Here is a 16,198-nt window from a genome sequence, read left to right as displayed (position 1 = left end):
TCAATTTCATCTTCACTGAGTTAAATCTGTTTTGATGTCCATCATCAGTTAACATATCGATCTAAAACAGGGTAATTATAACAGTGTAGTTGTAACTACATAAAACAGTGCAGTTGTTTTGAGATATTGAGGTTAGATGATAGTGAAAGATATAGTGAAAGGAACTGTCAGCCAGCAGGAATAAAACTTTTTCTACAAGTGCTGAAAAATGTAAAAGAAAAAAGTTAAAGTGTGGGAAATTTAATCACAGAAGTGGTTTTATAATATCATATAAATTCCATGCTTTCTAGCTGAATATTGAGTGTTACTGGCAACCTCCAGCATGCAACAAGGAGCTGACAGATTAGACAGAGTGTGAAGCCAGCAGAGGCATGACATATTTCCAGAAAAGGATTTTCAAAAGAGAAGCGCCTGAATTTAAACTGTCCGGCACAAAGTGTAAAACAGTTTGTTTATTAAGCCTTAGTCATAGACAGAATCGTTTATTTTGACATTTAAAGTATTTTCCTGAGTGAATAACTGAACTCATTTTAATAAATTAATAGAGCAAAGGCTACTAAAGACTTGAGACTGTTGGAGAATCCGCTCCCCACAGGACAATGACCTTTAACATACAGCCAGAGCTACAATGTAAAGGCAAAACTTAAAAAATGTATGTTTCTCAGTTTTCAAAACATTGACTGACATGAGCTATTTTTCTAAACAGGATGAAAAAAAAAATCTCAGTCTCTAGATGTACATAAACATTACTGACACAAAGTATTAGTTTAAAAGCTTTTTGGAAAAAAATGAGAAGAGTTTTTTTTCTGCTTGAATTTATTTTGCAATTTTATATATTTGCATTTTTTTAATCTAGAAAAGGATTTATTTAAAAATTCCCATCTTGGAATCCTCTCCTCTAACCCATCTCTACTTGTGTGAGACACACAACCAATACAGAAGACACATGCTTTTTTTCTCATAAATATTACAGAAATATATTCTAAATGTGTAAAATAAAAATACCCTAATATGTTCTGCCATCGATTGAAGGCAAGACCAATTAACAACTACAGCCTGAAGAACATTTATAATTTAGAACAATAATTGTGACCCGTCCAGGGGAAGGACATTTCAGCCTCTCGCCCGAAATGTCTCGCTGGAGATAGGCACCAGCACTCCTCTCGACTCCACAAGGGTGTAAAGAAATTGGACGGATTCTTAACATTTTTTACTTTATTTTGAAGGTGAACACAAGCACTTCCTGTCACCGGGCCCGTCTGACTCCGTGTTGTCTTGTCGCGAGCCGTTTGTCTGCTCTAACTGTTGTTGAAAGCTCTTAGATGTGCAGGGAGCTGAGTGTCCTGAAGCGGAAGAAAGCACCTACTTTCACTCACGCTGCCATCCTCTGGACTCGTTTTTATAGTTTTCATCTTTTATAAGCTGACCGGAATTCGGTTTTCAACTCTTGCTTTTAGTGTAGTTAATTCCACAAAAGTCCCTTTTTTTAATTTCCTCTGTTTGCCGCTCTGTAGTGAAGTGGAAGCTGAGTCTCATCAGCTGCGAGAACAAACGTGGATGTGAAGCTGCTTCCCTGCTCAACATGAACGGCTGAGTCACCAACTTTAGCACCTAACAGGTAAGCTTAACACCGGCATGTTCACGTGAAAACGGAAAAAAATGGGAGGAAAAAAAAAAGAAAAGAATAACAATGAAACGTTCCGTGTTTTTATTAGAAGTTTGAATTGAGTTGTGCTATACAGGTGTATCAGTGTCCCATTTCTCTGTTATTTTGCCCTCGACTGTTAAGATTGTGAACTCAGTCTCCACGCTGGTGGGACCTCACTCTTTAGTCAGCTGATACAGGAATGTCTGAGAGCTGTGGGAGCCAGGCGTTCACCTGCCGCTGTGGCGCAGCTGCCTCCATCAAAGAGCAGACCCGTCTGCCAACACCAGCTGAAGGGGACACAAGTTTCCAGGCTGTGAAATATGCGCTCAGTTTTCTGGATGGTCGGCATGGTGGTGAAACACGAGCGGGGCTGATAAAAACCTTTCCCTCCCTCGCGCTCTGTCTCCTGGGAGCAGAGAACAGTAGAAATGCGCGTGTCAGACAGGAATTCCTCCTCGGGGTGACTTTTTTTTGTTTTTTTTATGGCTATAAATGGAAGATGGAGAGGTTCATTCGGCTGCAGCTCTCTCCGTGTTCTTTGCCAGCTGTCAGATTTAATCTGGCAGAATCGGTGGAAACGAACGGCACATGAATAAACCAGAACCAATGCCTCGACGCAAACTGAACTCTGCTGAACTGCAAGAAGTCCTCCTTTTTACGTTTTGATAAAGGACTTCCCATCTATTCTGAAACGTGCATAAAGATTCTTGTGGTTTTAGACAGCCCAGCCTTTAACCTCAATCATGTGGCTCTTTGTCTCCAGACATTTTTCAATAGCTGGCCATCTGCTTACTGAGGGCTCTGCTCCAAAGAATGATATCACATTACCTACTCTGGACCGTGGGGGATGACTGGATGTGTGCCTTTATGGTATTATCAGGAACACTGTTCTTTACAAAAGTTTAATTGTTCTATAGGTCCACTTTGTTTATTGTTTAACTGCCCTGTACCGTTCGTTACCTGTCCATTAATACCAATGTCAAAATTAAAATGTCCTTCAGTTAAATTTATTTGAAGTCTGATATCCTGATTTTGAACAGTCCGATTCTTTTTTTCTTCTTCAGCCTTTATGCAACCAGGGAATCACTGCTGAGATCAAGATATTTTTAAGGAGACTTGGCAAAGATGGGCAGCGCCATCAAGCATTATTTATATTACATATAAATAACATGCACAAAGATTCATTAAAAGGAGTGATAACCTGGAACACAATTTGTAAAATGCTACATCAGAAAGAAAAACAAGGTGGTTTTCTGTTCGATCATCAATCTTTTATAAAGCCTGACCTGCCAATTCCAATTTTGGCTGATACTGATTTTTATGTATTTTTTTGAATGAAAAGTTGCTAGCAGAGCAAATGGGGACAGTGTCTGATTGTAAGATCTTTGTGGAGGTAGACAAGATCGGTGGATAGTATCGGCTTCTTATCTCCCAAGATTAAGAAAATTGGGGCCAATTTACCGGCGCACCCCTATTAAAAAGATTGACAATTTGAAGGAGCCATCTCCAAAACCATAAATCTAACTTCAAACTCACTCAGCAGATCAAACTGTTAAGCTGCAGTGTGTTCTATGTTGTGTGGGAAAATGTATATATTTTTTTGTTTTTCCAAGCTCGGTGCTGACGTTTGGAACAGAAAGCAGGAACTGTTTATTGGAAGACAAGAAGTATTGCCCAGAGCTCTTTTCTTTTTTTCATTTTACACAGATAAATTGGACGAAGACAAAGAATTAAAGAATAGAGAGTGTACCAACCACAGAAGCACAAACAAAATGTCCCATAATCAAACACATAAAAAATGCAGGAAAACCACAACAGGAATCAAATGTAGTCTCATCTTAAAGGTAGCTAAAAATCTGAAATTTTTCTTAAAAGTATTCAGAACAAGCTTCAGCTGAAGTAACGTATTCTGAAACACATTAAAAGCAACTGTGCTTCATTACCAGTTCAAACAATACATGTCATCAACATAGAAGTGCATATTTATGTAAGCCACATTATGGCCCTGGTTATTTATGTGTTTAGAAAATATAAAAGGTGACCAAAAATAGAACCGTGAGGTACACCCTTAGAAACCGTCACAAATTCAGAGCACAGACCATAGTTTCTGATGAACTGAGATCTGTTGCCAAGATGGTCTGAGAACCAACTACTTTTTATGAAAGCTATTTAAAAGCCTCTACTTTAAAACATCATGGTTAATTATGTCAGAAGCTTTAGTGAAATGTATAAAAAGTGATGTACAATACTGCTGCTTATCAAGTACAGACAAAATGTCCCCAGCATTGCTGGTTTGCAGCCAGGTTATGACTGATGGTGGTATCTGATGCTCAGATTTTGATAGCTAGCCAATCTGCTGTGATACTTTTGGACTTTTGTCTGCTGAACTCTGCAGGTCAACATCCCAGAGGAAGGAACAAACTGATGTCATTTTTCTATTGAAAATGTCTAGCTAATGCTGGAAAAAGCAAATTTTGGGTTTTTCACCTACAGTAAAAGCTTCCACACTAAAGAATGTTGTTAACTGTGCTGTTCACCTATCGGAAAAAAGTTTAGACAATTACATTTTCTGTGTTTGTAGTTACTGACCGTTTCTGTTCATCCATAGGTGCAACACAATTTTTTAAACTTTTTTCTTTTTTGCGTTGTCTTAAGTTAGTTTAAACGTACACATAAATACTTGCCGTTGGTTATGCCTGTCACAAAAATTTGTTGAACGATAAATTGTCCCAGAAGTTATTGCGATAAATATTAATATTGTTGCTTTTGATTTTCAAGTAATACAAATGGTGATGGCATAATAATGCAAGAACACATTCTCAACAATCAATATATTTTAAATTATAATGAACATTTACACTAGAGCTGGAAGACATTTTACATATCCAATGTAAAAAAAACAAAAAAACATCAGAAACAACAAATAAATAAATAATGAAGTCTCCGTAAACAAAATTGTCCTTAAAAAAGGACCAGACTGAAGACTTCTGTCATCCAATTATGGTAGAAAGAGAGAAAAGAGAAAAATAATAAATTATGCAAATGGAAATCATGGAGTTTAGGTGCATGTGATTAATTGATTTCTGGCTTACTGCAACAGGCCTGCCATCGATGGCATTAATAACTCCCCAAGCTAGTATTTTCACTGAGTAAAAAAAAAAAAAATCAGGTTCCTGTCTCAAGCAAATTCATCGGTATAATGCTAGCCTGAAATCACCAATTCTTATTCCTACTAAAAAATTCAAGGCAGTTTTTCAGAAATCCCTCTTTGTGGTCAAACTGGTGGGATTTTAGTGGTTTTAAAATGAATGGCTCACAGGAAGCGATTAGTTTTGCCTCTTATTCTGCTCAGACCTTTCATGACACATAAAGAGCAGTGGTTCGAAAGGCCACTTCAGACGCAGCTGGTCACTGAAAGGCAGCGCTCTGCCGCTGAAACCACCACTTTCCTTTTCCTTTCTATCCATCATAAAAAAAAGTGACTGCCGGGCATGTTTGCAGCATGGAAGGGGGTTCCGCAATTTATAGGTGTCATAGGTCAAGCGTATCACGAGGTAGGTAGCTCATCTTATAACTGCGTGAGAACTGGCAATGAAGGAGATCAATAAAACCGGATTGTTTTTTGTAAACGTTTCAGTTTAGGAATCTTTACATCTGTGTGTCACATTCTGTAGGAAGATGTGAGGTGTATATTTAGCAGGAGTTTTAGCACCATGGGCGTGAGCTAATCATAATAAATAGGATATTGTCAATCTGGATCACATCTTGTAAATAAGTGACTGATTAATACCAGAGGATGAAATCGGAGTGTGAAGGTGAATCTGTGTCGGAGAGGGAAAAATATGCACACCAGGTTTTGATGATAGAAGAGTTTTGGGGCGTTCCTCTATATCGGTCGCTGCAACAGCTGGTGGTCCCTCATGGTACATTCTTCCCTGCCTCTGTGTGTGTGTGCTGTAATGGGGTGTGGGAGAACACTTGCTCGGGCACCGCTGTGGCCACAGGCATCTCTGGGAAGATAATGGAAACTGAGAGCCATTGTGCAAACTCTAACCTCATATTTTCTTCCCCTCTGTCTCTCCAACCCTTTCCTTTTTTATTATTGATAAAACCTCTGGTGAAAACACCGTACATTTAGTTGTACTCTGGTTCAGATGTGCTTGCTATCTGTTGAGCAGATCAAATGCCCCCCCTCACCCTCCCTTCAGTAAGCCCCTGAGGGAGTTGGCGGACAGTCAGATTGGCAGCCTAATAAATACTCCTTTTCATTAGCAGCAAGCCTCTATTCGTTGTGCTTAAATGGAAATCCTTCTCCATCCTCTCATCCTATTTACCACACAGACTTTACAATAGAAGTACAGGACGTTTGACAAGAAAATAACCTAAAAAGATGTCAGACAGTCACATGATATGCCTGTAGGTGTAGAGGTGTATCCTAATCTAAGATCATTTTGCTCACCAGACAGATAGCAGCTCCTGGTTAAACACCACTCTGTATGGGTGTTCAAGATGCTCCTTTCACAGCAGATTTTTTTTTTTACATTTATTTTTTCTTTGTATTTGTTGGAGCATATTTATTTGTGTCGACCAAACTTGTAGTTTTAGCAAGTTGATTTAAAGGTTGATTGCTCGACAGGCCTGTTACAGTAACACATTTCACTGGACAAAAATTGTCCCAGAAATCATTGTGATAAATGATATCATTTTAAGACGAAGTAATATATTGATAGTGGCATAATAATGCAAGTTTGCCCTCTCAAAGATCAATAAACATTTTACAGAACATTTAACAGTGGAACTGGAAGATATTGTAATGCTGCCATTTCTTTTTTTTACAATAAAGACTCCTTAGAAATACAGTAGCTTAAAAATGGTTGATTTTACTCATTTACAAAAACATTTATCTGTAAAACCTGTCCCCTAATTGTGAAAACAAACAAGTCAACAATTAGTTTCCTCCAAATTGTTTCAATATCCCAAATTATAGAGTTAATTATTACATTAACTATACTTTGTGTCCACCTTCCTTGTTTCTGTCTTTCTCGTAGTGGTTTACTTACAGAATTGTTTGAGTTTATGAGAAAAGATTAGCCAGTGCTACATGAACTTTCTTTATTTCCAACTAAAATTCAGCCTCTTTTTGCATACATGAGCCAAGCTACCGTAATTCTCCTTGCTGTAATCCTTTTTTAGCGTAATCTTCTTACAGAGTCAGAAGATGGAACACCTTGTGAGACCCAGAGGGTGTGGTTTTTATTGTTCTGGGACAGCTCTAAGTACAGTTGTGTGTGTACATGTGTGTGTGGTTGTGTGTGCCATGTCACCGGCTCTTGGCTTCAGCCACAACCCTTGTTCTCTTCCACAAACTCCCCAGAGAGTCCGGCCCCAGCCTGCAGCCCGTCCTCTACACAACAACCTTAAGCCCCCAGCTGGCCTTTCCTATATTGCCTAAGGCTCTGAACCCATTTTTCCTCTGTGTGTTTCGAACGCAAAGTTGTGCGTTTTTTGTGTGATTTGATGGCAGCGGTTAAGATAACTGGATTATAATCCTAATCTTGTTCTTTGTTAAATATAATGCTGTTTCCTAATGGCTGATGGTTTGAGATTTCAGAGTAGGGATACTGCTGTCGTTGGGATTATAACAATTTTTAAATGGAACTGTATATGTCTTGTTTTAGCATTTGACTGTCAAAAAAATCCATTCATTTTTTAATTATTCCAGAGGCTTCCAACCTTGAGTTTTTCAAACCAAATCTTTGTTTCTGCTGTCAAACTAAACAGTTTTTTATTTATTTATTTTTTTTTTTGCAATATACCACAAAATATCAGTCCAGTTGGTTATTTATGTTTTTTTTTTCTTTTACTTGAAACTCTTTCTGGATTCTTTTTTTATTTATTTCTCTGTTATAAAAAGAGGCTGAGCCATTTCAGATGCTTGTCCTTTCGTCCAGGGATGACATGTTATTAGAAATGAAATGATCATAATTATAGTGCTGAATTGTGATGCATTCAAAATATTTTTCTCAATTTATTACTTAAAAGGAGCAACGCCGGCATCACAGTTGCATTTCCATTACAAACTTTATCAATATTCTACAAATTTAGAAAAAAACACAATTTTGGTGTTTAAATTAAATAAGGAACACAATTCAAATCACGTGTGAATAAGTTTGTTCACACAATAAGTTATTAAAAGATGTCCCACGCCATCCTCCTCCTACTTCTTGTTGGTCTTCACCAGGAGTAACATCCAGTTGTTGATCACGACTTCGTGAGATGCAAAAAGTGGTTGCCTGTCATTTTGCTACTGTTGCACTGAAATTTCCTCTTTGTGGAACAATAAATATTTCTTTTCTATTCCATTTGCTTCTGACAATCTATGGTTTCCCTGAATGTCTGCCTGTTGGCCTTGTATAGTGCTGACTGGCAACACACAAGTGAGGCCATTTGCTGGCGAACCACAAATATAAATTCTCTTCCCTCAATGTGTGCATGGTGCTAGGTGTCATGTCTCCCCCTCAACAGTTGCTTCTGGATCTGGTAGAGTTATGCTAGTGATCTGACAGACTCACATGTGGAGCATTCCCTTTCTTAAAGAAATCCGCTTACATTTGTTGTAAGGGTGTGGCTTTGGTTCCATCGGCAGCTGATATTATTACTCTGAAATGTAATCGCCTCACAGCCTGGGAAAAGCGCTCCAAATTTGCTTCTTTATTTCTCCTTCAGAATAGTCTAGTTAATTACTAGAGCTAACAAGGACTGGAACCACCAGTGGTCAAGAAGTGATCAATACCATTTTCACAGCAGTTGAGATAACATTCTGGGAACCCATTGATCAATTCCAACCCAACTGGACTGCTTTATTCGACTGTCTGTTGAGATAATGGATTTGGGATTACTTGCGCATATGGACGTAAAGTAAGATTGAGAGGCTTTCGCTAAGTCAGCTTCCCTGTTGTCTAAAGGGTTTCTTGCTTATAAGGATGCTCATCTGATCCTTAGATTTATCACAGTGAGTAAGATTTTCGCTGTCAGTTGAGATCGGATGCTGGATGAGTTAAATCCTCTTAGTCCAGGGGTCTCCAAAGCCCAGGGGTTAGGGTTATGGTAGACCCCGACTGCAGTTTAAGAATGGTACAAATTTGACCCTCCAGGAAATTGAGCTGATACAGATGAACACTTATATGTTTTTAGAATGAGATCTTGACAAATGGAAAATGTTCAATACAACACAAATTATTTTGTCTTCTATTAGCTATGTTTTTTTTTTTTTTTTTACTTTGATTATAATATCATTGAAGTCAGGCCACAAACATCCACAACTTTTTACTCAACAGACTTCTGCACCAGCCCATTAAACTTAGCTAAAGGTGGCAAGAATATTAGAAAAAAAATCTCATTCTTGTTGTGGAGATTAGACTAAAGGCATTTTCTAAACCAACAAAAAAGAAAGCATTCAACCAAAAAAAAGTTACAAACTTTTACATCTTTATTTTATTAATCCTGCTGTCCCGTAAGCTTTTTACTCTGGGCACAGTCTGGCAGGGTCACTGACCCCACATGCTCTTAGATATTTTTTCGTGTGTGTGGTTTCAGGAACTGATGGTCTGACGGGACAACCTGCCCCCTGTTTTCCTGCTGTCAGATTGTGACATTTGCCGCACTCTTCCTCCAGTGCAATAAGATTGGACATAACGGCTTTAGCCTAGCTAAGAGAAATGGTGGGAAATAAATCTGCCCCTTTCTCAAATCGTATCCCCACATAGGACCAATACATTGTCATTTTATCCCTTTCTAGTTCCATTTCATAAGCAATTATTTAATACCATACAAGTATCGGTTTATTTTCCTGGAAACTATGCAATAGAAAATAATGACCTTACTTTTGTCGCTAAATACAGAAAGTTCTGTGCATTAGCAGCAAAGTGATGACTATGGATGTCATCCTGAGCTCCCATGTATGAATTAATATTTTTGATTTCCATTTTTTTTTTTTTACTTTGATATAATTACCATTTTTGGCTTCGACCAATCAAGTTTATTCAAAAAGAACATTTCAGCAACAAGGCAATTCAAAATGCTTTACATATTGAAAGGATAAAAACAGATAAAAACATCATGCACATCATACATTCAACTATTTTGAAGCCAGTAACAGACATTGAATTTATCAAGTGCCATCATTTTCTGGACTTGTGGTCAGGGGATGAACAAAATAATTTCCAGGGCCACAGATGGCTCTTGGGCCACGCTTTGGTCACCATTGCATTATGGTGAAGGAAGAAAATTGGGAGCCATGAGGAAATCTGGCCGAGTTCTACACCAATTTTAAATGTGGAAAGTTTTTGCAGCCTTCATAAAAGCCATGTTGTCTGACGCATGTTACTCTCTACTGCACACGCTCTATTAAAACATCTCGGAACTGGTAATTGAGAGCAATAATTCATTATGGACATGTTTATGGGAGGATTTGTTTTTTATTTAGTTGTGAACTGAATAAACAATAGGGGGCGAATGAAACACAAAGCCATAATTCTTTACTGTAATTAGGGTGCCTTATTGGGAAAAACTACTTCCTTTGTTTGCCAAAGCTCCATTATTTTCTATAGAGAGGTTAGTGTTTTCACTCATTATTTGCTGCTGCTCACACAATTTTCATGCACTAACCACAACTAGTTCTGTAAATGAGAGCAGCAGCAACCAGCAGGAGGGAAATTTTGAAGCTATTCTTGAATATTTTAATCTCCATTTGAAAGCTGAGCGGGCCATCGTTTTATGGGGTGGGAAGAAGTAGTGAAGCATTGTGGATGTTCCAGTGTGGCTACCAGATGCTTTGAAATTTTATTTGTCCTTCTTTACAATTTTGTTTTCCTTTTTATTATTTTTTTCCTTCTCTCTTTTCTTCCTTTTCTTCTAATCCGTTTCGGTCCATGAGCAAGACTGTCTCAATGTAGTAATTGGTGGGTAAACACTGCAGAAGCTCCAGAGAGGTGTGTTAAACTCCAACTACTTCCTGGCCTGGATCTGGGTTGTCAGTGGCCTAATAAATTCGGCCAAATTCACCTGTTAATGTAACCCAGGTTAACATAATCCTCACTAAATGTAAGCCTTTTCATAAAAATGGCTATAAAATAAATAGGACATAAATAAATAAATAGAAGAATAAATAGGTCTTAAAACAGTTAAAAATATAAAAAGTAATAATTACAGACATAAGTGTTGCATTTTATTTGGTTAAAAATCTGCATAAAACAACTTTATTTTGTCAGCAGCTAAAACGGTCAAGTGTGAGATAAATCTCTTATTCTGAAGGGTCACATTGATGTGTAACCCACGTGACTAGCTCCAGCCAACCGGATTGCTATGTTCTCTGGCGCCAGAAGAAGTAGAGAGCGCGAAGAAGAAGCAAAGAACAAAGAAGCTAAGAGAGTTGTGCTGTGAACGAGAAAAAGATGAGAGAAATCGACAATTAATTTTTTTTTTCCATTTTTGGAGAAGGAGCGTTCTGCATTTTTCAACCTGACCGCGTTCGGGATTGTGTTATATGTTACAGAACTGGACTTGGCCTTTTTGAGGTTCTGCTGGAAATTGGACCAGGAAATTCCGAGTCGATTGCTGAGTTGGATTCCGCTAGTGAGAAACAAGATGGCGAGCCGTAACCCAGGAGCCCTGTAACCGTCTAGCAGGAGCTACGCCCTCTGCTGGATACTGCAAATCATCCAAACTGGTATGACCTGCCAATGTTTCCTGCTGAAATAGCAGTGGATTCAGAGAAACGGGGTTAACCCGTCAGGATCATCAGAGAGAAAAGACATCGATTTGAAGCCCAAGTTATTTGGTATTTTGCTGGATTGTGTCTGTTGTGTTTTATTGGTTTTTTCCCTTTGAACCACATTCAATGTCTGTTGTTACAGTGTGTGGAAAGTAAGTTTGTTGGGTTTAAATTAGAAATAAGAAATGGTTAAAACAGGAAATTAAACAACTTTAACTTCTTAAAAGAACACTAAACTAAAATAGATGTAAAAATATTAAAACAAACTGTAAATTAAATAGATTAATAGTATCAACTTGAACTTAAATAGACCAGAACTATAACCTAGGTTTAAATAAATAGTATCCTTTAATACCCAACAATAGGTTTAAATTTCAAAAAAGGGATTATATAAAATATTTGGAAAGAAACAGGGAAACTATTATGTATTGAATTTGTGTCATTGTATGTAAACTGTATAATTGTTTGTTTTTCTGCTTAAATAATAAGCCAGCAGTTTAAACTTATTTTCTGGTCTGTGGTCATTGATACACTTGCACTTCTCCCTACTCCCTAGCAGGACCTGCCTGGTCCTGTTCTGAGTCTAATACTGTAATCACATGGTAAGTGTTACATTAAGTTCCGTACGCTTCGGCTTCTCGGCTTTGAAAATCCAGAAAAGAGGAACAAAAATGAAGCACAATTGAGCAAAAATGTCTGACGGAACTTAAGTTAATCCTTAATTAGAAATACTTTGTTTTATGTGTACAGAAAGTAGAAGAACTTGATTGTTCTGTAATCCATATTCTTTATTCTCTCTGCATCTCAATTAGCACGATATTGACTTGTTCCCCTTATACTGGCCAAAACCAGCGGCTCCCCAGGACGCTGTGTGAGATTCGCCCAGAAGTTTAACCTGAAAAGGGGCTTTAAATGACTGTCTGGCTCACGAGGTCTGGCAGATGAACCTTCTTTTGCCAATCCCTTCCATTGCCTTTGAGTGACTGCTCATTCAGTCTTTTATTAGATGAGGAGACAAGTAGAACAGAATAATTCAGTAAAGGACCTTGGCTCTTGGGTGGATTACAGCTGAGAAACAACATTTTTGTGTCTACTTGCTCCAAGAGCAGCAGCTGCTGGAGGAAAAAAAAGAGGAAATCATTTAGTCTGTTTGTTTGACCTGTTCAATCGTGGCAAAAGTCAGCATCTGGTTGGCAGTTAACCACAAGGAAAGCATGGTTGCTTGATAACATGACAAACCAGTACATGTTGTTGAGCTGAGTTAATAATGTTCATGTAGTATTTAATTATATGTATGCAAATATGGCTTTGGAATAAACAAGGGTATTGACTAACATTTCCTAGATGAGGTCAGAGGAGAACAGGCAGTCAGTAGATGGAAACCATCTCTCTATGTACAAAACGTCAAACCTTGAAGCAAAAAGTCCACTGGGGCAGACGGGTCCTGTAACGGGTCCAACTTGGACCCGTTACATTCTTCTGCCTGTCACGATAACAAATTTTGCTGGACGATTAATTGTCAAAAAAATTATTGCAATAAACGATAATATTGTTTCAAGACCTTTTGACACTAATTTAATGGAAATAACTAATAATGCACACAATTTCCTGCCATAGAAATATACACTTTATTTTCAAAAGAAGACATAACACTCGAACTGATAAACTAAATAAATAAAACAACCAAAAACAAAATTAAAATGGATTCTCAGTCTCCATTAATAAAAAACATACTTGAATAAAAACTAAACATAAAGCCAAAGCGGAAATAAATACTGCATTCAACCAAAAGAGTGCAGATTATAAAGTCTGTATATATAATTGCCCTTCAGTAATCACTAGATTTAGATAGAGAAGATGGGAACATCCGACTACCTAATGCAATAGTTCATACTACACGATTTTTTGACCCTATTTTCTCCTTATGACAACGATCTAAGATTGTCGCTGGTGATTTCAGAACCGATCATCATGTAATGTGATTTAGATCGTCGTGGCCGCTCCGATCTAAATCAGGAGATTTCCCCGACTGGGAACTTAACGCAGCCTGTTGAATGTGGCAGGTAGCCAATCAGAACGCGCGGATTCTCCTCCGCGCTTTCTAAGGGGAAATTGCGAGGGGAATCCCAAACAACTGACACAGCGCAACCCAAAATCCAGCTGACATTGGACAATATGTGGAAACATTAATATTTATTCTTCATTCAATATTCAACATTCAATATTTATTCAACAAAGAATATAGAAATGACAAGGGGAGGAGTTGGAGCCAAATTACTACCGCAGTTGATAAACTTTTCAGCTGTTTTTTGTTAACGCTACATAAATAGGTTATGATTTTCATTCAGTCAGGACTTTACGCTGACTCTCGCCACATGCATCACAGGTAGATTCTAGTAAAGCATTGATTAATGCCTGATTTTAAAATTGGTTAACTGGACTTGTAGCCATTACCCATGTGGCTGGACACCACACGGCACGATCGAACCTGATCGAACCGTTATACCTAGGATTTCTGTCGGCTAATGTGTCTCTCAGGTTTTGAAAATGGGCAGATAATCGGGCAACATCTCATGTCATGTGCGCTGGACATTAGACTAAGGAAATGAGGAAGGGAGGGTCAGTGGAGAGCACCGAAGTTTAGCCTTTTTTCATTCAGTGTCATCAACAGAAAAAAAGGAAGAGACGATAAAGCCGATAATTAAAATGAGGTCGATAGGTTTAATTTATTGTGCGATTAATTGATTTATCGTTTATTGCGACAGGCCTACTGCTGTCAGGTAAGAACTGGAAACTGAGGCTACAATAATAATATTAATAAAAATGACAATAATATAATTTATTAGTATTAACATGATGTAATTATAATCTTAAACGTTAGATCTATAATAGAGCACTGTTCTGTAAAACCAGGAAACCAACCCTTCAGACAAAACATTAGACCGGTCTCCCAGGAAATTGACCAATTCTCCTGATTAGCTAATCCGGGTCTGTACATGTCCACAAATCAGGACGGGTCCAAACTGCAACAAACCATCTGCAGGGCAGTTCCTGGGGGCTGACCTTCCTTCTATCCAGTACTTATACAGGTCTGGGGTGAGACAAAATGGCAACTAAAATCTCTGCATACCCCACACCATTCGCATACATGTAGACAAAAAAAAACAACAAAAAAAAGGGGTGTTGGTTCTTTTCTTTGGCCTTTGTTAATAAGAAATAGATGGATCTTGTGAAATCTCTCTTGAAAGCCTCATTACTCAGTAGGAGGTTGAGTAAAAGTGAATTAATTATTACTAATCAACAACAATTTTCTCACATGCTAATGAAATATGCATTTGATTTAGTCATTGCCCCTAGCTTAGCAAAATGAAGAATTTATGGATCAAGGTTTTTTTTTAAGTGCAACAAAAATAACAATCTAGCATAACGGGAACAGTTTATCAGGGCTTAGATTTTTACCACCAAATCTATGGAGACCCCTAAATGTGAAATTCTCTCTTGCACCAGCAGTAAAAATATGTAGCTATTCCAGCACACGCTTCTTGTGGTTGGTGGTTTCAGCCTGGAAAAGCAGAAATGTACTCAGCTGTATTCATATACAGGATATGAAACTGATGCAGATGCTATCTGCTATTGTTGTGATGTTTTTGTGTAGGAATCTGAGTTTCTGAACTAGTAGCAAACTAAAGCTGTTCTGTTACAAATGCTATCATGTAATTTCTCAAGTGATAAAAATGTCATTTGAGGAAATCACTTTTGAAATATTTTGTTTCTCAAAATAAGCAAGTAGTATTTCTTAAAACTAATTGATTTAATTCTGCTCTTGCAGAACTAAATTCTTTGGAATTAGAACATGAGGAATTAATTTGTATATAACTATCCTCCTGCAGACAGAAACCTCTTCATAGACTACCTCTGAAAAGTTACTTCAATCGTTTCATTTTGTTGGACTGTAATAGTAAAAGAGATGTACATATATGGGGGGAATTTTACTGCCATAAGATGAGAACTTAAATTTTCAATCTCAAAACTTCTGCTTTTTCAAAGATTTTCTGTTCTCCCTCATATTTTCTACTAGCACACAAACTTTTTCTCTGCACACATCAAATCTGCTCTCGTAAACCTCTCTGCTCCCTTGCGAACTTTTCTGCCCTCTTGCGGATCAGTTTTTTTTAACTAGGCTTAATGACAAATGATAGCCATTTTCAGTCACAGTGAGTTGTTTAAAATGAAGTCAGAGTAAGTTCTAGAGGTTTAAAAAGGTTTATGAAAGAAAAACATTTTCTACAAGACATTTGGCTTTGTTCAGGCAATTCTCAACCATAGGCAGATAACAGGATGGTTAAACTGCCAGAGAAGCTGCTCATTTTTATTGTTTTGAACCTCTGGCTGTTATGGAACATGCTGGTTTTTGAAAGTATTAAGAGGCTTCTGAAAATCTCAGAATAATAGATCTACACTTTCTAGCAAATGCACAGAAAGACGGCTGTTTCCAGGTACTAATGCTAATTGCTAAGAGGTGCTTTCCCGTCACTCTGTTTTGAAATCAAAGTTTACAAACTGCAAAGATTACCAGCAACTTTGTGTCAAAGTCAACAATACAAAATATTTTAATGATAAAAGTCTAGTAATTGATAATTATATTACGTTAGCAGCTGTAAACATGATTGTCATACTGTGAGAATTCCTTACTGGACAATATCTTAATCCTAATCTTAATTCTTTAGTTCACTATTCACCTCTACCTGATATGTTTCCAGAAGTTTCTTGCCTGTCAT

General features: G+C 37.6%; 1 protein-coding gene across 3 annotated transcripts in view; it reads left to right on the top strand.

Moving 5' to 3' along the window:
* Positions 1-1,236: 1,236 nt before the first annotated feature.
* LOC103466876 (plexin-B1-like) overlaps positions 1,237-16,198 on the top strand; it is a 92,319-nt gene continuing 77,357 nt past the window's right edge. The window contains exons 1-2 of one of the 3 annotated variants that reach the window (XM_008412764.3): positions 1,237-1,618; positions 11,202-11,375. The gene's annotated coding sequence lies outside the window, so the exon portion shown is untranslated. The remainder of the gene's footprint in view (positions 1,619-11,201; positions 11,376-16,198) is intronic. The other 2 variants (XM_008412763.3, XM_008412765.3) reach the window with 2 other exon arrangements.

This window comes from Poecilia reticulata, chromosome 7 (assembly GCF_904066995.2).
Source record: "Poecilia reticulata chromosome 7, P_reticulata-male-v2, whole genome shotgun sequence".
In the NCBI taxonomy this organism is placed as follows: Eukaryota; Metazoa; Chordata; class Actinopteri; order Cyprinodontiformes; family Poeciliidae; genus Poecilia; species Poecilia reticulata.
This window is presented reverse-complemented; position numbering and strand designations above follow the sequence as displayed.